We start from the raw sequence: 19,803 nt of genomic DNA, 5'->3' as shown, positions 1-19,803 counted from the left end.
ACAGCAACCAATAATCAGGACTTGTCACTTCCTCAAGGAAGCACTCTCCAGTGTTCCACACTAGGTTAAATGTCCTTGTTTAAATTTCTATGGCATTTACATTTCTGTAAGTTACATACTTGACAGTCATAATTACCAGTTTCGATGTCAATAGCCTGTCTTAGGCAGCAACTGTGTCTATTTTGCTCACCCTTGGACCTCCAGAGCACAGTCACAATTTAATAAATATTTGTTAAGTAAACTAATGAATTATTTTTGAGTGGCTATCTTTAGGACCATTGACATTATTTTCTTTTCCTTTTTCCTTTGTTGCCAGTACCTCTGCCTTAACACCTCTTACCACACGACTATCTCCAGCAATAAACAGTAAAGATAGCTTCTGCTTTAATGGTAGTCAAAATAAATTACTCTTTAGAGTAATAAATGAATTGACAGACCAAGGTGAGAGATCTAGCCCTTTGCCTGTATTTGCATAGTATACATTAAACAGTTAAAAAGAGTTACAGTGAGTTGCATTGATGTATTCATTCCATATTTACTGAAGGAGCTACTGAGTCCTACGCACAGGTGATGCTTCAGTGAACAAAACAGACATAAATCCTCCCCTTGTGGAGCTTACATCTAGTGGAGCTCTTACTATATGCCAGGCATAGCTCTAAGTGCTTTCCGTGTCTTGCCCTCATGTGTAACGTGTGGCCGAGAAGGCCCTCTGGGGAGTTATATTCCTCCATATGCTGCATCGTCTAACCCATCCCATCCCAAATCCCAGCCCTCTGTAAAGTCTTTCCTAAGGACTCAGTCCTTTCATATCTCCTCCTTCCCTCAATGTCTAACCCATCTCTGAACAAGTCAACTTTGGAAACCATCTTTTTCCCCTCAATTAAACTATGAACTTCTTGAGGGCAAGCCCCATATCTATACCTGTGTCCCTGTTCCCTCAAAGCCAGAAAGGTCTTCCTGTCTTTTGCCTTCCTCCCTCTAATGCAGTCTCCACATCACTTCTCTTAACCCTTCACAGTCTCCCCAGTAGAACAAGGGTCAGCAAACGTTGTCTATAAAGAGTTAATATAATAGGGGCACCTGGGTGGCTCAGTTGGTTGAGCATCCAACTCTTGACTGTGGCTAAGGTCATGATCTCACAGTAGTGAGATCAAGCCCCACATTGGGCTCTGCACTAAATTTGGAGCTTGCTTAGGATTCTCTCTTTCTCTCTTTCTCTCTCTCTCTCTCTCTCTCTCTCTCTCTCTCTCTCTCTCTCTCTCTCCTCCTTTCCTACTCACTCATGTGCACTCTTTCAAAATAAATAAACTTTTTAAAGAAGTTAATAAATAGCTTTGGCTTTATGATCCATACAGCCAGTTTTGTGACTACTCAAGTCTACCATTGTAAGGCAGAAGGCAGCCACTGACAATATGGAACTGGGTGGGCATGTCTGTGTCTGATAAAATTTTACTTACAAAACAGGCTGATAAGCCGAATGTAGTATAGCCATACAACAAAATATAATTCAGCTTTAAAAAGTAAGGGAATCCTGTCATATGCTACAACATGAATGAACTTTGAGGACGTCATGCTAAGTAAAGTAAGCCAGTCACAAAAAGACAAATACTACATGATTCACTGTATATGAGGAATTGAAAATAGTCCAATTCATAGAAACAGAGAGTAGAATGGTGGTTTACCAAGGTTTGCAGTACAGGAAAGAAGGCAGGTGGTGATGAATGGGTATGGGTTTTCAGATCTGCAAGATGAGAAAGTTCCAGAGACGGTTTCACAGCAATGTGAATATGTTTAATGCTACTGACACACGAGGCTACCTGGGTGGCTCCGTTAGATGAGCGTCTGACTCTTGATCTCAGGTCATGATCCCAGGGTCTTGGGATCAAGTCCTGAGGTGGAGCTGAGCACGGAGTCTGCTTAGAATTATCTCTCTCTCTCTCCCTCTGCCCTGTTCCTTCCTCCACCTTATAAAAAAATATAAATAAATAAATAAATGAAAATACTAGTGACACATAAAAATGGTTAAGATGGTAAATTTTATGGGGTGTTTGTTTTGTTTTTACCACAACTCTAAAAAAGGGAAGGGAAGGGAAGGGAAGGGAGGGGAGGGGAGGGGGGGGAGGGGAGGGGAGGGGAGGGGAGGGAAGAAAGAAAAGAAAAAAGTCCAAGCAGGCAGAGGGTCAGATTTTCTTGTGGGTGGTAGTTTCCTTAAAGATTCAATCCAACAGAGAAACTGCAGTTCCAATTACCAGCAATGGGACTTTAGCAAGTTACTAAGGTCTTTCATTTCAGTTTTCTCATTTACAAAATCAGCAAGTTAATAATACCTCTCCCAGGAAAGCTGAGAGAATTAAATAAGACAATACATGGCATGGTCCCTGGCACAGAGCACAATGGCCAGAAGCCCCGACCTCAGTCTGCTCTTTCCTCTCTCCTTTGTGACCTCACACCTTCCCTACTGCTGACCCTCCCTCCCATCTGGCCACACGGGCCTCTGTGTCGATTCTCAAACTTGTAGGCATGTTCTCACCTCAAGGTCTTTGCATTGGCTGTTTCCTCAGAACGAACATGACCTTGAAGTGATTGTTCATGTCACGTATTCAATGAGGCCTACCCTGACTATCCTATTTAAAATTATAGCATATACCTCTGCCCTGGGCTTCTGATTCCTTTTACTCTACATTTTTAAAAACATAAACTCATAATTTTAAAAGTTTTAAATTTATAAATGTATACAAATGAGAGAGAGAGAGCAGGGAAGGGCAGAGAGGGAGGGAGGGAGAGAATCCCAAGCAGGCTCCAAGCTCTTAGAGCTCTGAAAGCAGAGCCCAACTTGAGGCTCAGTCTCACAAACTATAAGATCATGACCTGAGCTAAGATCAAGCGTCGGCCACTCAACTGACTGAGCCACCCAGGAGCTCCTATATTTACAAAACGATAACAATGGTGGTACAGTGAGTACCAGCATACCCTGTGCCCAGTTTCCTTTATGTGACATTCTGCATTAGTATGGTACATTTCTCATAATTAATGAACCAGTACTGATACCTTGTTATTAACTGAAGTTGCTACTTATTAGGATTTCCTCAATTTTTCCTAATATTATTTTCTGTTCCAGAATTCTATACAGGATATCATAGCATATTTAGCTGTCATGTCTCTTTAACCTCCTCTTGGCTGTGAGTTTCTCAGCCTACTTGTTTTTGATGACCTTGACAGTTTTGAGGAGCAAAAAATACTGGCCGGGTATTTTATAGATTATCCCTCAACTGGGATTTTTTGATGTTTTCCTCATGATTAGACTAGAGCTATATGTTGTGAGGAGAAAACCCACAAAAATAAAGTGTCATTCTCAACGGTAGATATGATCAACGGGACTTACCACTGTTTATGTTAACCTTGATCACCTGGATGGACCCTTTTTCCTTATGCAGTTACTATCTTCTAATGACCCACTTAATTTGCTTATGTATGTAATGTTTAGTGTTTCTTTTTCCCTAATAACTGTTAGCTCCCCAAGGGCAGGAATATATGCTCACTTTGTTCACTAAGGTATCCCAAGTGCATAGAATGGTGTCTGGCACGTTAAAAAAAAAAAAAAAAGGTACTAACTATTCATGTGTTGAATGAATGCACTGTTACTCCTTCGCATGACATTCATGGCCTTTCATGATGTGTCCACCTCTCCAATTTGTAGATCCTAACTGGCATCCAGTTTACTGTTTTACTCCTCCATGTTTTGCTCCAAGTTGGGGAGCCTCTCCCAATTTCTCAGGCTCTCCCACAGCACCCTGGGTTTTCCACATCACACTGACTTAACCAATAATCTCTGTCCCATGTGTCCCACTACACACTTGAAGTGACTGGACTCCAGGCAAGGTGCTTACTTAACCTCCTATGTCATCTGTGTCTTCATCCTCTGGGGCTCCATTTTCCAACTCCATTCTTTTTTAACTTCATCTTTTCTCTAGGATATATAGGCCTCAAATTCACTACAACACAAGGATCTAATGGCAAGTTTAGTCTCTATAAGTAAACACCTTTTCCTACCATGCTTCATTTGGTTTTGAAATTAATTAAAAATAACAACAACATATTCAGACAGGTCAAAATATGAAGATTGTGTTCCCCTGACAAAGTGAACTAAATGAATTAAGTATGTAGGTGCGGTGTGGTTTGCCTCAGCACAAAACTGGAAATTAGGAGCTAATTAGAACTGTGTTCTAAATCTAGCTCAACCACACACACACACACACAGACAAAGACACGGGCTGGGTGGCCTCCGGCAAACCATTTAACCTCTGGCTGCTTTACTCAGCTACCTGCATCCAATAAAGTCGCTAACATCCAATTGCTAAGCCTGTGGGTCACTCACTAGGTAGCTGTTCCAACATGCCTTTAAAAAATGTAAACTACTATATAATTTTGGAGCATTCCACTGGACCGCACCCACTCACCAACCACATGTTCCTGGTCTATACCTTCAAAGATCTGTCAGCCCAACAAAGGCAAAGTTAGCAACCAGCAACTTAGACTACACTGCTTTTCAGCCAAATTCAATGATCTATAGATATTTTATCTTATTTTATCTAAAATACCCTTTCTGTAAAAAGGGTTATTTCTCCTATTTAATAGATTGAGAAACTGAAGTCCATATGTCAGTGTGGTAAGAAAAGCTCAACCCAAAGAATCCCTTGCACATGTCAAAATGTAACCGGATGGAGAATCAGTGCATTGCTATCTTCTAACAAGGAAATCTGCTGTTTACATGCTCATTAAGCCAGGCTAATTAACAGTCAGTCCTCCCACATGGAGGCAGAAGCAGATATGAGCAATAGCACCAGCCCAGCCCACACAGAGGTCATGTTCTCCAAGGCTGGATGGTAAAAGCGCTGACTGCCTCCCACTTGACTAACTGGCCTGTAATCAGAAGGTAATGAGTGCTGAGAGGGTGTGTGAGGCCAGGTAGCTTAGGAAGTAGCTGGACTAGGGAGAAAAATGCAATGCTGAAGACACCTAGGGCAGACGGTTTCTGCCGATCCATTTTCAGCATAAGAAGGAAGGGACTACAAGGGTGGTCAGCACACGTGGCTCGTCCATGATCTTCACTTTGGTTAAAGTTGCAGCTGATTGAACATTTTTGAAGTTATATAATGTAAAGAATCCCTCACAAAAAGGATCTGACCCTGTAAGATGACCTTTCTGGACCATAATGCCATAAGAGAACATGATTTTTTCATGTACTCTGACATAAAGATGGTATAGGCATGTTGACGGGGCACAGGCAAACCACAAACAGCAGATAAGGAAACGGTGCCAGTGAGGATCTCACAAGAAGTTCAGAGGTCTTTCAGAGGAGAGGACACCTAGAAACACAGATGGAGTCCCATTTTCATAGGCCTACAAGGGACATTAAATGGCTACATTGTATGTAAGTTTTAATAAATGAGAAGACTATTGCTAGGTAACACATTAGGAGAGTAACATTAAAAAGATAATTTGTGTAGTGTTTTCCCAGTTCTAAAAGCAATAAATATTTGTAAAAACTCTGGAAAATACTGACTGATATGGAAAAGAAGCTAAAAATCAGTCATGATCTCATAACTCAGAGAAAATAAGTCAATAGGTGTGTTTTGTCCAGTATTTAATTGGAATCAGATTATATATACAATTTGGGCACACTGTCTGTTTATATGCATGCTCAAAAAGCAAGTAACATGAACCTTGAAAAAAACCAAGCAACGTCCCAGAGTGTGCTGTGCCCACCTATACCTTATAAGCTGGCATAAAGACCCACTTGCTTAAACCTCCTTCTACAGCTTTCCAGAGACTTCCTCCATATACCCAGAGTGTTCTTCCAAGTCCTGTCCCTCCTTGATGCTTAGCCAGCCCCTCCTCAAACTTCTCCGGGGCTGCACGGGGACCACACACTGAATTTTCCTCATTTCCATCCTCTCATTCTCGGTCTCCATCTTCCTCCCTTCCTCACCAGTCTCCTCACCAAACATGGCCATTGCCTGAGCTCTCTTCTCTAACTACGGCTACATATTCTCCTGGGGAAAATATAACCGCACTTGTGGTTTCAATAATGACTTCTCGGTTCATGCCTTCCAAATGTCCATTGTCCAGTCTCAATCCCAAGCCTAATTTCCGGTCCCAGGCTCCCAACTATTCATAGGACTTTTCTTTCTTTCTTATTTTTTTAATTTTTTTTAATGTTTCTTTCTTTTTGAGAGAGAGACAGAGTGCAAGCAGGGGGAGGGGCAGAGAGAGAGGGAGACACAGAACCTGAAGCAGGCTCCAGGCTCTGAGCTGTTAGCACAGAGCTCGACACGGGGCTCGAATTCACGCACCGCGAGATCATGACCTGAGCTGAAGTCGGATGCTTAACCAACTGAGCCACCCAGGCGCCCCTTCATATCTTCATATCATACCCACTTTTCTAGCTGGCTTATCTCATGACAAAATTAAGCTCCATTTGTCTAAAATCACAATCATTTACTCATTCAATAAATATTTAGTGAATGGTCACCCCAGGCTGGGCACTGTTCTAGGCAATGGGGAGAAAATAGCAAATAAATCCTTCAATGAAGCTTCTGCCTAACATGCTCACCTGACATTCTAAACCTTGTACACTGTCCACTTCTCTTCAGGAATATAGTCATTTCCTCCAAATTGCAATGCGACAGCTCAAATTTTACGTTTTCCCAGCTCCAAAACGTTGCTTAACACAGCTGTCTCTGAGGTACCCTATGAAATTCTTTTCACTCTACAAGCTCAAATGCCACTTCTTCCACAGGATTTTTTTGATCTCTGATCCTAAACAGTCTGCTCTTTTATTGAAATGTCCACAGAATGTCTTTGGCACTGCCCCAACAACATAGATATTGCATGCTGTCTGTTCCTTCTCAAATGATAAGAATAACAATTACAATTTCTCAAAAGCCTATATTGTGCCAGGTACATTGCTTGTGTACCTCACAATGTGTAATGGGAGTAGTAATACTCCCCATTTTACAGACAGCAAATGGAGACTTGAAGAAAAACAATTTGCCTGAGGGTGAGACATCAACCCTACTGGACTCACAGCAACTTCAGAGCGGTGATTCTAACCTATTTCATTTTCATAACCCCCACTGGGCCTAGAACTATGGCTGGTACACAATAGGTGCTCAGTAAATATTTGCTGAATGAACAACCGAATAAAGAGTAGGTTTTCAAAGCACTGACATCTGTAAACATAAATACCACTCTGGTTTTCTGGCCAAAGTACATTTAAATTCATTATAAGTTCATTTAAGTGAAATCTGACAAAATGTATGTTGACTTGAGCTTTAAGATTTTTTCTTGGTAGAGAAAGCTTCTAAGCTCTAGAAACCAGGGTTTATAAATAACATGGAAAAGGTCAGGCAGCCAAGACCTCGCTCAGACCTTTTACAGAAACAAAAGCACCTATGCAGCACTAGGGAATTGTTTTGTGAACCACTCCAAACCAGTAGTTGCGCTGGTCTAATTTGCCACTGACTTAGAGCTCAAGCTCTTTCGAATACCAGTAAAGAGATGTTCCCTTTGAAACACACCCAATCAATTTAAAGCATTTTTCAGTACATCTCTGCTTGCTTGTTTGCCACTTGCAAAATAATTGAGACATTTGATGCCCCGAGATGTTTTCCCAGAAACCAAACTAAATATAAGCATGGCATTTCAACTCTCAGATTGCCCTGCTGTTGAAGGCAGTAATGTTCTTCTGCCCTGATGTCAACCACTGGATTGGAAAGCCAGGGTTCCTGATTGGGAAGCCCATTTCATAAAACCACCATAGTTCCAATATGTCCTGCTTTTAGAAACCAAACAGACATAAACTTCAGTTATGTAAGTGTCTGAAAATGCAGACTCAATGCTTTCCACTTCCCTTTACCTCCATGGTAAGGACTAGAGATTAAAAAACAAACAAAATACCCTCAAATTATCTAAGACTGAGATGAAGAGGGCAAAAGCTTCCATCATAAAAAACCACATCTTGCCACAGTCAGTCTCTAGCCGCAGCAGGGAATAACTGTGGTACTAGACTCCATGTAGGTGCCATCCAAGCCAAGCCAGCAGACATAAACTGAATGTGTGACAGACCACAACAGTGAACGTAACAACCGCCAGGGTGATACACTGAGACCCATATATGCACGACACACAAAAAGAACTAGGAAAGTAGCTTCAGAGATGTCATCAGTTCATATCACAATTTGGCTTACTAAGAATAATCTTTTTCATATGCTTGGTTTAGAGTATGGTTTATAAAGTGCTTGATAAGCTTCTTGATAAAAAAAAAACAGCAGTAAACAGAGGGAGGTAAGTAAAGTAGCAGGATGACTTTAAAGATGATGAAAGAGACATCAAGATGACTCATCTGGTGTCAGCTGAAGGCCCTATGGGGAACAAAAAGAGGCTCCTGGAATCCCTGTCTACTTACTGGGCCAACCAAGTTCAATGACCTTTTAAGTCACCTTAAATTGCTCAGGGTCACTGATGTTAGAAGGACCATAAACTGTAAGTAGGTTGACTGCAACAATGAGCCACCCATGTTGAGTTTCTTCAATGGGACAGAGGTATGGCAATGAGAACACAAATTTCTGAGAACACAAAGGGTTAATGTCCAGCACTGACTTCTAAGTTGAATGACTACAAGCAAGTCCGGCTGACTCAGGACTTCTGGGCCCTCCTTATCTGCAAAATGGAAATCCTGCCAATGCCAGCCTCCAACTACCTTAGAAAATTGTAAAGCATAAATGCAGATAATATATGGAAAAGCTCTTTATAAAATCTAAACCAATTACTATTCCTGTTAGTAACTAGCTGATTTCTAACCCACAACCATTTATACTCAATAAGCATTTATAAGGATGGACCAAGTACTCAAACACTACATTAGAAGCTGGGGACACAAAACCACAGCTTCTGTCCTAGAAGAGCTTTATAGTTGGTGGGGAAACAGTAAACCAAGTGTAAACAGTATCTTCAACAGAAGTCTCCAAAAGGTGTTATAGGAACCTAAATAAGGAAGCATCAATAATCAAGAGAAAATAAAAAAGCCTTAATGACCAAATACAATTAAATGTCAACAGTCTACAAAAAGATGACTTCAGTTGGAAGAAACCAAAGACAAAGGAAACAAACACACAAACAAAACCAATCATACCTGCTCTAGAAATGATGTTATGTCTGGCATGAAGCTGTCAACCTATAGTAAGAGCTTAAAAGGTTCCAAAGAGTAAGTTCAAAGTAAATTAACAGTCGCACAAATGGAAGGCACGAACGCACAGTTCTTCACAAGGCTACCCAAGTCTTTCTGTCCCACAGAAACATCTCTGGCCAACCCAAGGCCTTTGCTGCCTGACTGGGATGTCATGGGAAATGAATAAATGCCTCACTTACTGTTGACTTTAATTCCTTAGGTCACTGCAGCTGATTAGGAGAGGGAAAAACACTTAACAACTGTAACGTTCAAAACAACAATCAGCATGTGGGTTAGCACATATTCACAAAACTGGTTCCTATAGCTACTTAGGGTGAATGTATGGCGAAGTAATTAACTGGCTTTTTTTTTTTTTTTCTTTATCTGCTACAACTGAACCTGTTAAAAAGTGAGCCTGAGTATCAGACTCATGATAAGGTCTAAGCAAAAAGTGATTCACTTATTTGAAAGGACATACTCGGTGATCAACTGCATCCATGACTGCTTCCTCCCTTTTCGACTTAATCTGTGACAACAACCTTGACTACCAAGCAGCCTCTTAACCAACTCTGTCAGGAAACAAGCAAGGCTGCCAAAGGCAGACAAAACAGTCTTTGACCTTCAAAGATAAGGGCAAAGTAAGGTAAGGATGAGTCTTTGTTATTTTATGAATAACATGTTATTTTACTAATAACATGAAGGTCTTAGATAACCTTAGAAACAATCTCTGTCCATCATAAAGGACAAAGGAAAAGTTTACAAAGCATGAAGGAGAAAAACAGTAGGAACTACATTTATTCATTTCTTTTTCTTTCATGTTTATTTATTTTTGAGAGAGAAAGAGAAACAAAGCATGAGCAGAGGAAGGGGAGAGAGAGGGAGGAACAGAATCTGAAGCATGCTTTAGGCTTTGAGCTGTCAGCACAGAGCCTGATGAGGGGCTTGAACTCATGAACAGCAAGATCGGTCTGAACTGAGCCAAAATCAGACGCTTAACCTACTGAGCCACCCAGGTGCCCCTTAAATTTCTTTTATTATGGACTGTTATCATCAGTATGGAATGGATTTTTAGAAAACGATTCTGCAGCATGTACACATTCTGGGGCTCTGATTGGTCCATGTTCCTTTAACTCTTTTAATTTGATGCCGAGAGATATGATAACTGGGGCTGAAAGAAATGCCTGTTGTCCAAGACTACCACCACTATACTAAATTCACTAAAATGTACTGCAAAGGACCCTTCAATGTGGGTGGACACAATTTAAATGTAGAATGATGTATTTCATAAAATTTTTAAAAACACAATAAGAGGAGTTCTTATAATTCCTAAGCCAAGACCAAGATTAAGAAGCCATAGCTAATATTTTTGGTTAGTTGCTAAAGGGCAGTCGTTATTTAAGCCCTCTATCTGCATCATCTTGTTAAATTCTCACAACAATCCTATCACAGTGGTGCTATTATTATTACCACTTTACAGAAAAGGAAATTCAGATTTATTTTTTTATTATTGTTTTTAATGTTTATTCATTTTTGAGAGAGAGACACAGAGTGTGAGTTGGGGAGGAGCAGACACACACACACACACACACACACACACACACACACAGAACTCGAAGCAGGCTCCAGGCTCCAAGCTATCAGCATCAGCACAGAGCGGGGCTTGAACTCACGAACTGTGAGATCATGACCTGAGCTAAAGTTGGACACTCAACTGACTGAGCCACCCAGGCACCCCAAAAGGAAATTCAGATTTAAAGTGATGAAGTAATATTGCCAGTGAGTGGAAAAAAGACTAAAATGCACACACAGTCCTGTATGCATTTAATAGCAAATTAATTACCCTGAGATAATATAGCTAAAATTTTACAGACATCGTGCTTTGACTTTTAGTGTTTGACTTTTAGTGTCAAACATCGTGAATTTAAATTATTTATTAATAACCAAAATAATTACTCAAACTATTTATTTTTAAATCTGTTAATCCCACAACTCAGAAAGTTAAATGCGAAATATCATCTTTATACCCAGGGATACAGTTTATACTTGATTTATTTTTAAAAAGTACATCTGTGATACTTCTGTGTCATTGTAAGTTCTCTAAGGGGAACGGTGGATGAGAGGTACATAAAATAAAAAGCTGTTTTCTAACTAAATAGCTAACCTCAATTCTCTTAGTGACCTTGAACACATTACTTGGAATGTCTGCAAGGGTATACTAACTATGACTTCATTTAGGCCAAATAAGTGCTTTTGCAAATGTTGACACAGTCCTAATTGCCCAAACCTTTTACTAATGTTTCCCTAAGATATCATTTTTCATTTAGCCAATAAATAGAAACACTTGTAAAATGTTTGCTATAAAATTTAAAAAAACACCCTGCTAATTAGTGTTTCTGTCAAAAGAATTAAAGAAATCAATTCAAATTAAATATGACCATAGAGAATCCCAAGATATTTGAACTATTAAGGCATGTCTAAATAAATTGCCTTTTCTAAAGCCAACTGAATTTTTTATTGACGGGGGAGGAAGATGGGTATGAATATCAATGTATATGGGGCTCAATCAAAATAACAAAGTTGACCCACAACCTTCAGTCTTGTGTCTCAGGTCTACTGAAAGACGAAATGCCCAAGTTTCATATCACCACACTCCAGAGACTCTATACACATCATATCTAACATTTCAGTGAAGGACAATTACTTTGGGACCACAAGGCCTGGAAGGTTGGTTTCAAGGTTCCATGCATACCAGAGGTATGATTCTGGACAAGCCATTCGAACCTGAATTCCAGTCACTTCGATGCGGGTCAAATAAGGATACGTGTCCTACGCTCTTCAAAAGTTGTCTTGGAGAGCACGTCAAATGACATACTGCAGTGCTCCGTGAGCTCCCAGCAGGGTGCAGGGTGCTGACGGAGTCTGCCTGGTCCCGGGGGCAGGGCCCTGCACTCTCTTCCATCTCCTCCCATTATAAACCAACGAACTGGTTCCCACCACAGAGAGTGGTGACAGCAATCAGTTTAGGAAGCTCTGAAATAGGTTTAAATCCAGTCAAGGAACTCCAGCACTGTTCAAGGCAGCTTGAGTCTCTGTGTTTCCGCATTTTGGGTGGTCTTGGAGGAAGGAGATTCAACTGGACAAGGGCATAAGGCTACAAAGAAGAAAAACTAAGTAAAACCCTCCCTTGCCCACCAAGTTCCTCTACAGCTAAAATACCTTTTCCTCCTCCCTTTTAATTCCAAGTTCCTAGAAGAAACTTGTTCTTTATGTTTTCTGATTCTACTTCTCACCACCCATTCATTCTCCCCATTAGAGGCAACCTGGTCCTTCCCCAGCTGATGCAGCAGAGGCAAAGGTCATCAACAATTTCCTTGTTGCTAATCCCAGGAGACTTTTCACTCCACACCCGATCTGATCGCTTGGCAGTATGTGACCTACTGACCACCCGCCCTGCATTGCTCTCATGAATACACTGATACCGCCTCTTCTGATATTATCTCTGCATGCTCATTTCAGTCCCCACTGAATGTTCCCTATGTTCATATCATAAATGCAGATATTCCTCCATTTCCCCCCATAACTTATTTAGTTCCTCCTCCCATTTCTGTGGCTTCAGCTACAATCCACGTGGTGGATGAGGAATAGATTTCTCCCCTAAGATCTAGAGCCACAAATGCAACTGCCTTTTGGATGTCCCCTGACTCCTAACATGCACATGCCAGCTCCCCATCTTCCCCTCAAACTGCCCCTCTTCCTGACACTGCCCATGTAGTGAAGGACATCATCCTCTGTGCCAGAAAATGAACATCATCCTTGGCCCTTCTGGCTCCTTCACCCACAGCTACATCTGTCAGATCTATCCCTTCCTCTCTTTCCTTATTGCCTTAGTTCAGACACCACCATCAGTCTTCTTCCCTTCAGTCTTGCCCGCCTCTCATCCCGTTGCCACACTGCAACCTAAGTGGCTTTTCTAAAATTAAAACTCTGGGGCACCTGGGTGGCTCATTCAGTTAAGTATCGACTTCATCTCAGGTCATGATCTCACAGTCTGTGAGTTCAAGCCCCGCATTGGGCTCTGTGCTGACAGCTGAAAGCCTGGAGACTTCTTTGAATCCTCTCTCTCTCTTTCTCTCTCTCTGCTCCTCCCCCACTCATGCTCTGTCTGTCTCTGTCTCTCTTCTCTCTCTCAAAAACAAATAAACATAAAATTAAGACCCTCCTATCTTCTGGAGAAACCGTACCCTCCTTAACACTGCCTGTAAGAGCTCATGGCCACTTACTTTCCCAGGCTTCTCTCTTGAACTTCCCTCTCTTCCCTCTACCCCACAACACACAGGGACACAACTTGGCTAATTTTAATTTAGCCTTTGGATATCACTTCTTCCCTGACCTCCCACATCCATTTTGGCCATCCCTCTTATGCGTCCCCATAGCATCCTAATTTCCTCAATGATGATGCTTTTCATGCTGTGCAAAATGGCCTGTTTACTTGTCTGTTTCCCCCATTGGACCGTAAGTTTCATGAAGGCAAAGACTATGCCTGTTTTATTCAAGGTCGTATTCCTGGCCCCAAGTACAAGAGCTATGGTCATGGTACAAAACAAGTGCTCAATTCTTACTTGTTCAGTCAATGAATCAATGAATCCTGAAGGGTGGAAGAGAAGTTGTTCTGGGAAAGCTAAAGTGCTGATAAAAATAGATCAAGAACACGTGGGAAAAGATCATTTAGTTAATTTCCTGGAGCATAAAAACTGCTAGTTACATTGATGATGTTTTCTAACCTACATGTTCCCTATTCTGTGGCTAAGAAACTACATTTATAATCACATATATAAGCCACAAAGTGGACATTTAGCAATTTCCCCATTAGATAAATGTCCACAAGTAAACTTGATAATGCAGAACAAAGCAGCTTTAGATTGTACTGAATTATAAACTGGTTACAGTCCTCAAGATAACTGGACAAATAACCCCTACAGTAGTTACAAACAGGGCATGTAATCGGAGAATCCAATCTGAAACTCGTAATCAAATTAACAGTGTGTATGAAAAATAAACAAAATGTTAATGAAAACAGTATGCCTGACATCTTACTACAATGGCCTCTATATTTTAACTTTGGTTTTTGCTCGTAACTCACATTGCTGTCAGGATTAATTACACCCTCAGAACAAATACAGTCCTCACCTTATTGTCAGTATGAAGGTTAATTATGTGGGCTTTTTATTGTCTGTCTGGTAATAGCCACAGTAGCCAATGAAATAGAGCAAACATAATGCATGGAATTTACTATGGGTGGTCATTTTTATCATAGTGTCACTCAGGACTCAGGCCTCTGAATTATTTAGCTTGCACTGGAAGCTCTAAGCTAACTCTAAGCTCTAAGCTCAGCTACTTATGAACCAAATACAAAATACACTTTAAAAGGAAAAGGAAAAATAAAAAAGCAATTCCTTGCTAAACATCCCTCTACACAGTTTCTTTTAAGGGATTAACATTTCCTCATGAAGAAAATCAGAATTTGGCTAGTGCCAATGGCACAACAGACACTGTCTGGACATTTCTGTAGATGTGAAAGAACGTAGCAAATGAAAACAAGGAAGGGAAGCAGTAGGAAAAAGGAAAGAGTAACAGTGCTCTGGTGCTCCTGGAAATTGTCTAGAGATGAAGAATCCTAAAACATCTGCCCAAATGATCTAACCTTTTCCAGGTTCCTATTAAAATCAGGTCTTCTGAAACTAGTAATTAAAGGATCACCTAGGGTGCCTTGGTGGCTCAGTCGGTGAGGCGTGTGACTTCACAATTTTGGCTCAGGTCATGGTCTCCTGGGTTCATGGGATGGACCCTGGGTCGGGCTCTGCGCTGTGCACACAGAGCCTGCTTGGGATTTTCTATCTTCTCTCTCTCTCTCTGCCCTCCCTTGCTTGTGCTCTCTCTCTCAAAATAAATAAATAAACATTAAAAAAATAAAGTAGCACCCATCCGCCTGCCTGCTTCTTAAATATGTAAATTTATAGCTTGCCTTCAAGTATTATGGGAAGGTTGCAAACATGATTAAACTGAAACAGAGCATGTCAAATATCTGATAAATATTCAATGAATAATTGCTTTGAGAGTTTTCTAATACATCAGATGTCACCAGCCTGGGTCTGGCTTTGTTTTCCTAGTCGTAACATGCAGATATCTTTCTTTTTGCAAATAATTACATATCCATTATAGTTCTTTGTTTTCCACTTGAATAATTAACCTGGGTCTATATCCCAAAGCCCAAATTCCAACAATCTATGAGAAAACAAAGCTACATTAAGCATTTGTGAACATTAACTTTAAAAATATTTCTGGGGCACCTGGGTGGCTCAGTTGGTTGAGCATCCAACTCTTGATATCCACTCAGGTCATGATCTGTGGTTCGTGAAATCAAGCCCTGCTCGGGCTCTGTGCTGACAGTGCAGAGCGTGCTTGGGATTCTCTCTCTCCCTCTCTCTCTGCCTTGCTCATGCGCGCTCGCGCGTGCGCTCTTTCTCTCTCTCTCTCTCTCTCTCTCTCTCTCTCTCTCCCCTAAAAGTAAATAAACAAACTTACAAAAATTTTCTAAGTTCCTTTGGATAGATTGCTAGAAGTATTAGGTCAAGAGGTAGGAGCATTAGTGAGGCTCTTCATATATTCAGCCAGGAGCTTTATAGAAAGGTTATACCATTTGCTAACCCCTCACAGCATTTAAGAGTGTCTGATCCACTGCACACTAAGTAACTAATGTGAAGAACTGAAATTTTTAATAATCTATGTAAATTTAAGGGCTGGAAAAAAAACCAGACTCTGCTGTTATTCCAATTTTCATTTCTTTAATGGAAAAAGAATGTATTTTTAAAAATATTTATTTATTTTTGAGAGAGACAGAGACAGGGCATGAGTTGGGAAGGGGCAAAGAGAGAGGGAGACACAAAATCTGAAGCAGGCTCCAGGCTCTGCAAGGCATGAGTTGGGAAGGGGCAGAGAGAGTGGGAGACACAGAATCTGAAGCAGGCTCCCGGCTCTGAGCTGTCAGCACAGAGCCCAATACTGGGCTCGAACTCATGAACCATGAGATCATGACCTGAGCTGAAGTCAAATGCTTACCCATCTGAGCCATCCAGGTGCCTGTAGTATGTATTTTCACACATCTATTAGTTATTTAATTTTCTCTTCTATGGATAGTCTGTTCCTGTCTTGCTCAATTTTCTGCTGGAGTCTGTATTAGTTTTCTTTCTTTTCTTCTTTTTTTTTTAAGTAGGTTCCACACCCTGTCTGGAGCCCAGCATGGGGCTTGAACTCACAACAGTGAGATCAAGACCTGAACTGAAATCAAGAGTCACACACTTAACTAATTGAGCCACTCAGGTGCCCCTGTCTTAGCTTTCTACAGCTATGTAACAAATTTCCACAAATGTAATAGCTTAAAGCAACACCTATTTCTTATTTTACAATTCTGAAGGCCAGAAGCCTGGGTAAGCTTGACGAGGGCCTCTCTCAAGACGCTATCTTCAAGGTGTTGTTGGCCAGGCTGGGCTCTTAGCTAAAGACTCCGGTGAAGGATCCAGTTCTAAGCTCATTCAGGTTGTTGGCCCAGCCCAGTTCCTAGACTGTGCCCCTACATCTGACGCTCCAGCTCCCATGCCAGGCCACCTTCAGCAACTCTAGGCCTCCTGCATTCCTTCTCAAGTGTCCCCTCCACCTTCCAAACAGCAACAGTATGTTTTCCTCCTCAAGCTTCAAATCGTTAGGATTTCCCCAGCCAGAGACGCACTCCACTTTTATGGGCTCCTGCGATTAGAAAAGCACCACTCAGATATTTTCTTCATATTAAATTCAACTGTGTCATAAAATATAATCAAAAGAGTGCTATTTCATCATCTTTATAGGTTGCATGGATTAGGGCATGCAATCTTGGTAGAGGGGCAATTTTAGAATTCTGCCTGCTAGAGAGGCTTAGGTGTTCTTATAATTTGTTCATGTCTTTATGATAAATCTTAGTTGCATGATTTACTAAATAAATGAACCTTACTGATGACTTTACGAAGTTACATTTTCACAATAACAAAGTCAACTGTGGATGGTGCTGCTGTGTGCTAGTACGAACTTTGGATAATGAGCTTCATTAATTATATTTTTAAGGTGTTAAGAACAGCACGTGTAATAATTGCTACATACACGTTTGTTAAGGAATACATAGGGGCACCTGGCTGGCTCAGTCAGAAGAGCATATGACACTTGATCTTGGGGTCACATGTTCAAGCCCCAAGTTGGATAATGAGCTGACCTTGGCTCAGGTCATGATCTCACAGTTCATGAGCTCCAGGCCCACTTCGGGTGAACACGAGCCTCATTTTGGGTAAAACACGAGCTCTGGGTAAGCCCCATTTCTCTCTCTCTTTCTCCCCCGCTCTCTGTGCCCCTTGCTCACTTGTGCCTGATCTCTCTCTCTTACTCAAAAAAGAAAAAGAAAGAAATTTAACATCTAACTTTGCCAGCAGTGATTTTTTAAAAATTTTAATTGTGGGGAAAATACACATAAGATTGGCCATTTTAACTACTTTTGCACAGTTCAGTAACGTTAAGTACTTTCACATTGTTGTGTAACCAATCTATAGAACTCTTCATCTTTCAAAACTGAAACTATACTCTTTCAACAAAACTCTCCATTTAGCCCCTCCCCCAGCTTCTGCAATCACCATCTACTTTCAACACTGGTTTACGTTATGTATTTTTTTTTAAATCAATGAAATAGTTACTTTTAATTTTTTTAGTAATCTCTACACCCAACTTGGGGCTTGAACGTGTGACCCCAAGATCAAGTGTCATATGCTCTTCTGACTGAGCCAGCCAGGTGCCCCTATGTATTCCTTAACAAACGTGTATGTAGCAATTATTACACGTGCTGTTCTTAACACTTTAAAAATATTACTTCATTTAAGCCTCATAACAACTCTATGAGATCAGAACTATTGCTATTCCCATTCTACAGATTAGGAAACACAGCAGGTAACTTCCCAAGGATACACAATAGGAATTTGCTACACAGGAACTGAAATCCAGATAGTCTGGCTTTATAGTTCTTGCTATGAACCATCACACTGTGAAAATATTCATTTTAAAGACAGACTCATAAGGCATTAGTATTATTTCTTTGATGTGCTTGATTTCAAAACACTTCTCTATATGTCATTTAAGCTAATACTCTTCTACTAACTCGAAGTTCATTACATGCCCAGGGAGATAGGTCTGTATATAACCCACTTTTTGGTGAAGGCATTTTCTTGAAGTTAATGAAAACTTTCTTGTATTTGATTATAGGTACAACAATTAAAATTTACATGTAGTCAAATTATAAGAAAATAACTAATAAATGAACAGAATTGCAATTCACTATGACTATTGAAAATATTAAAGTGTTTCTCTTTTCCAAGGAGGAAAAAAACTTCCAAATAAGTTTACAACAGCATAGCTCAATCTCAGTTTAACCTGGTATATTTCAAATCTGCCCTGCTTTGCCAGCTATAAATTGAGACCAATCTCCGTTTGCCATCAACGATATGCCTCAGTAGGCACTTAATTTTATTTGTTGAATGGGTCTGAAATGTCCTTATTGTCCTGGTGTTTTAGCATAGTAATCCTCTCACAGAAGACCAAATCATGCTTGTCATCAGTCACACAGTGTCCTTTACTATATACATTAAAAATGAGCGTTGTCAACAGAAAGAACAGTCGTCGTTTCTCTAGAAGCCCCGGCGTGATGGGAGTTAAAATCTCTGCTGAGGTTTGGTTTCTAGGACCCAGGAAGCAGGGAGACTGAAAACAACGCACAGAACAGGATCTGCTATTTCAACTGCTCTCTGCTTATATACCTGATTTTATATATAAAATATATATATATATATATAAGCAGACAATGCATCGTGTGATCTGCCCACACCCGTCATCCACTCCATTGCAGTGCAGTCTCCGGCGTGAAATGAAAACCAGAGTACAGAAGAAAGAGCAAAATCATCGCAACCCCAGGGATACCCTCGGATACGTGCTACAATGTTGTCATCCCCGCACCCTTCCCCCACTGGCCAGCCCGGTAGCACAGAAGCAGGCAGACGCTCACCTGGCCGCCGGCTGTTGCTGTCCCTTCACCTACGGGGCCTGCCGTCTACTCCCGGTCGGGGCGCGGCTTCGCGGCAAGCCCGCCTCACCGTGACAGCCCGTCAGGCAGCCGAGCATCCCCGCCCGGCGTTCTGTTTACAAGCGCTTCTCGCGGTCCGACTCTTAAATGCTTCCCCCCCAGCCACCCGGGAAGCGAGTCCCGGACGCGCAAGGTTCCAGGTCGCAAGGACTAGTCTTTTTTTTTTTTTTTTTTTTTTTTTTTTTGGCCCAAGGAGACTTAGCGGCCGGGCCTGGGCCTGACCGCACAGCCAGGCCTTATCTCTGCTTCCTTAAACACGATGTTTATCGCACACATTTTTTTAAAACAATGGCGTGTGCCACAGTCCCCACATTGCCCCTCCCAACGCCCAAATGAATGATTGCAATTGGAAAATTTCACCTGGGACATA

The 19,803-nt window shown here is 41.1% G+C and overlaps 1 protein-coding gene across 1 annotated transcript in view; it reads right to left on the bottom strand.

The window, feature by feature from the left end:
- The window catches only part of PLEKHM3 (pleckstrin homology domain containing M3), a 45,725-nt gene extending 26,182 nt beyond the window's left edge, over positions 1-19,543 (bottom strand). Inside the window, exons 1-2 of the mRNA XM_029933278.1 lie at positions 19,356-19,543; positions 16,941-17,029 (exon numbers count right to left, since the gene is read on the bottom strand). The gene's annotated coding sequence lies outside the window, so the exon portion shown is untranslated. The remainder of the gene's footprint in view (positions 1-16,940; positions 17,030-19,355) is intronic.
- Between the last annotated feature and the right edge of the window lie 260 nt (positions 19,544-19,803).

Source organism: Suricata suricatta, chromosome 3 (genome assembly GCF_006229205.1).
Source record: "Suricata suricatta isolate VVHF042 chromosome 3, meerkat_22Aug2017_6uvM2_HiC, whole genome shotgun sequence".
NCBI lineage: Eukaryota > Metazoa > Chordata > Mammalia > Carnivora > Herpestidae > Suricata > Suricata suricatta.
The sequence above is the reverse complement of the archived record's forward strand: the minus strand, read 5'-3'. Positions and strand labels throughout refer to the sequence as shown.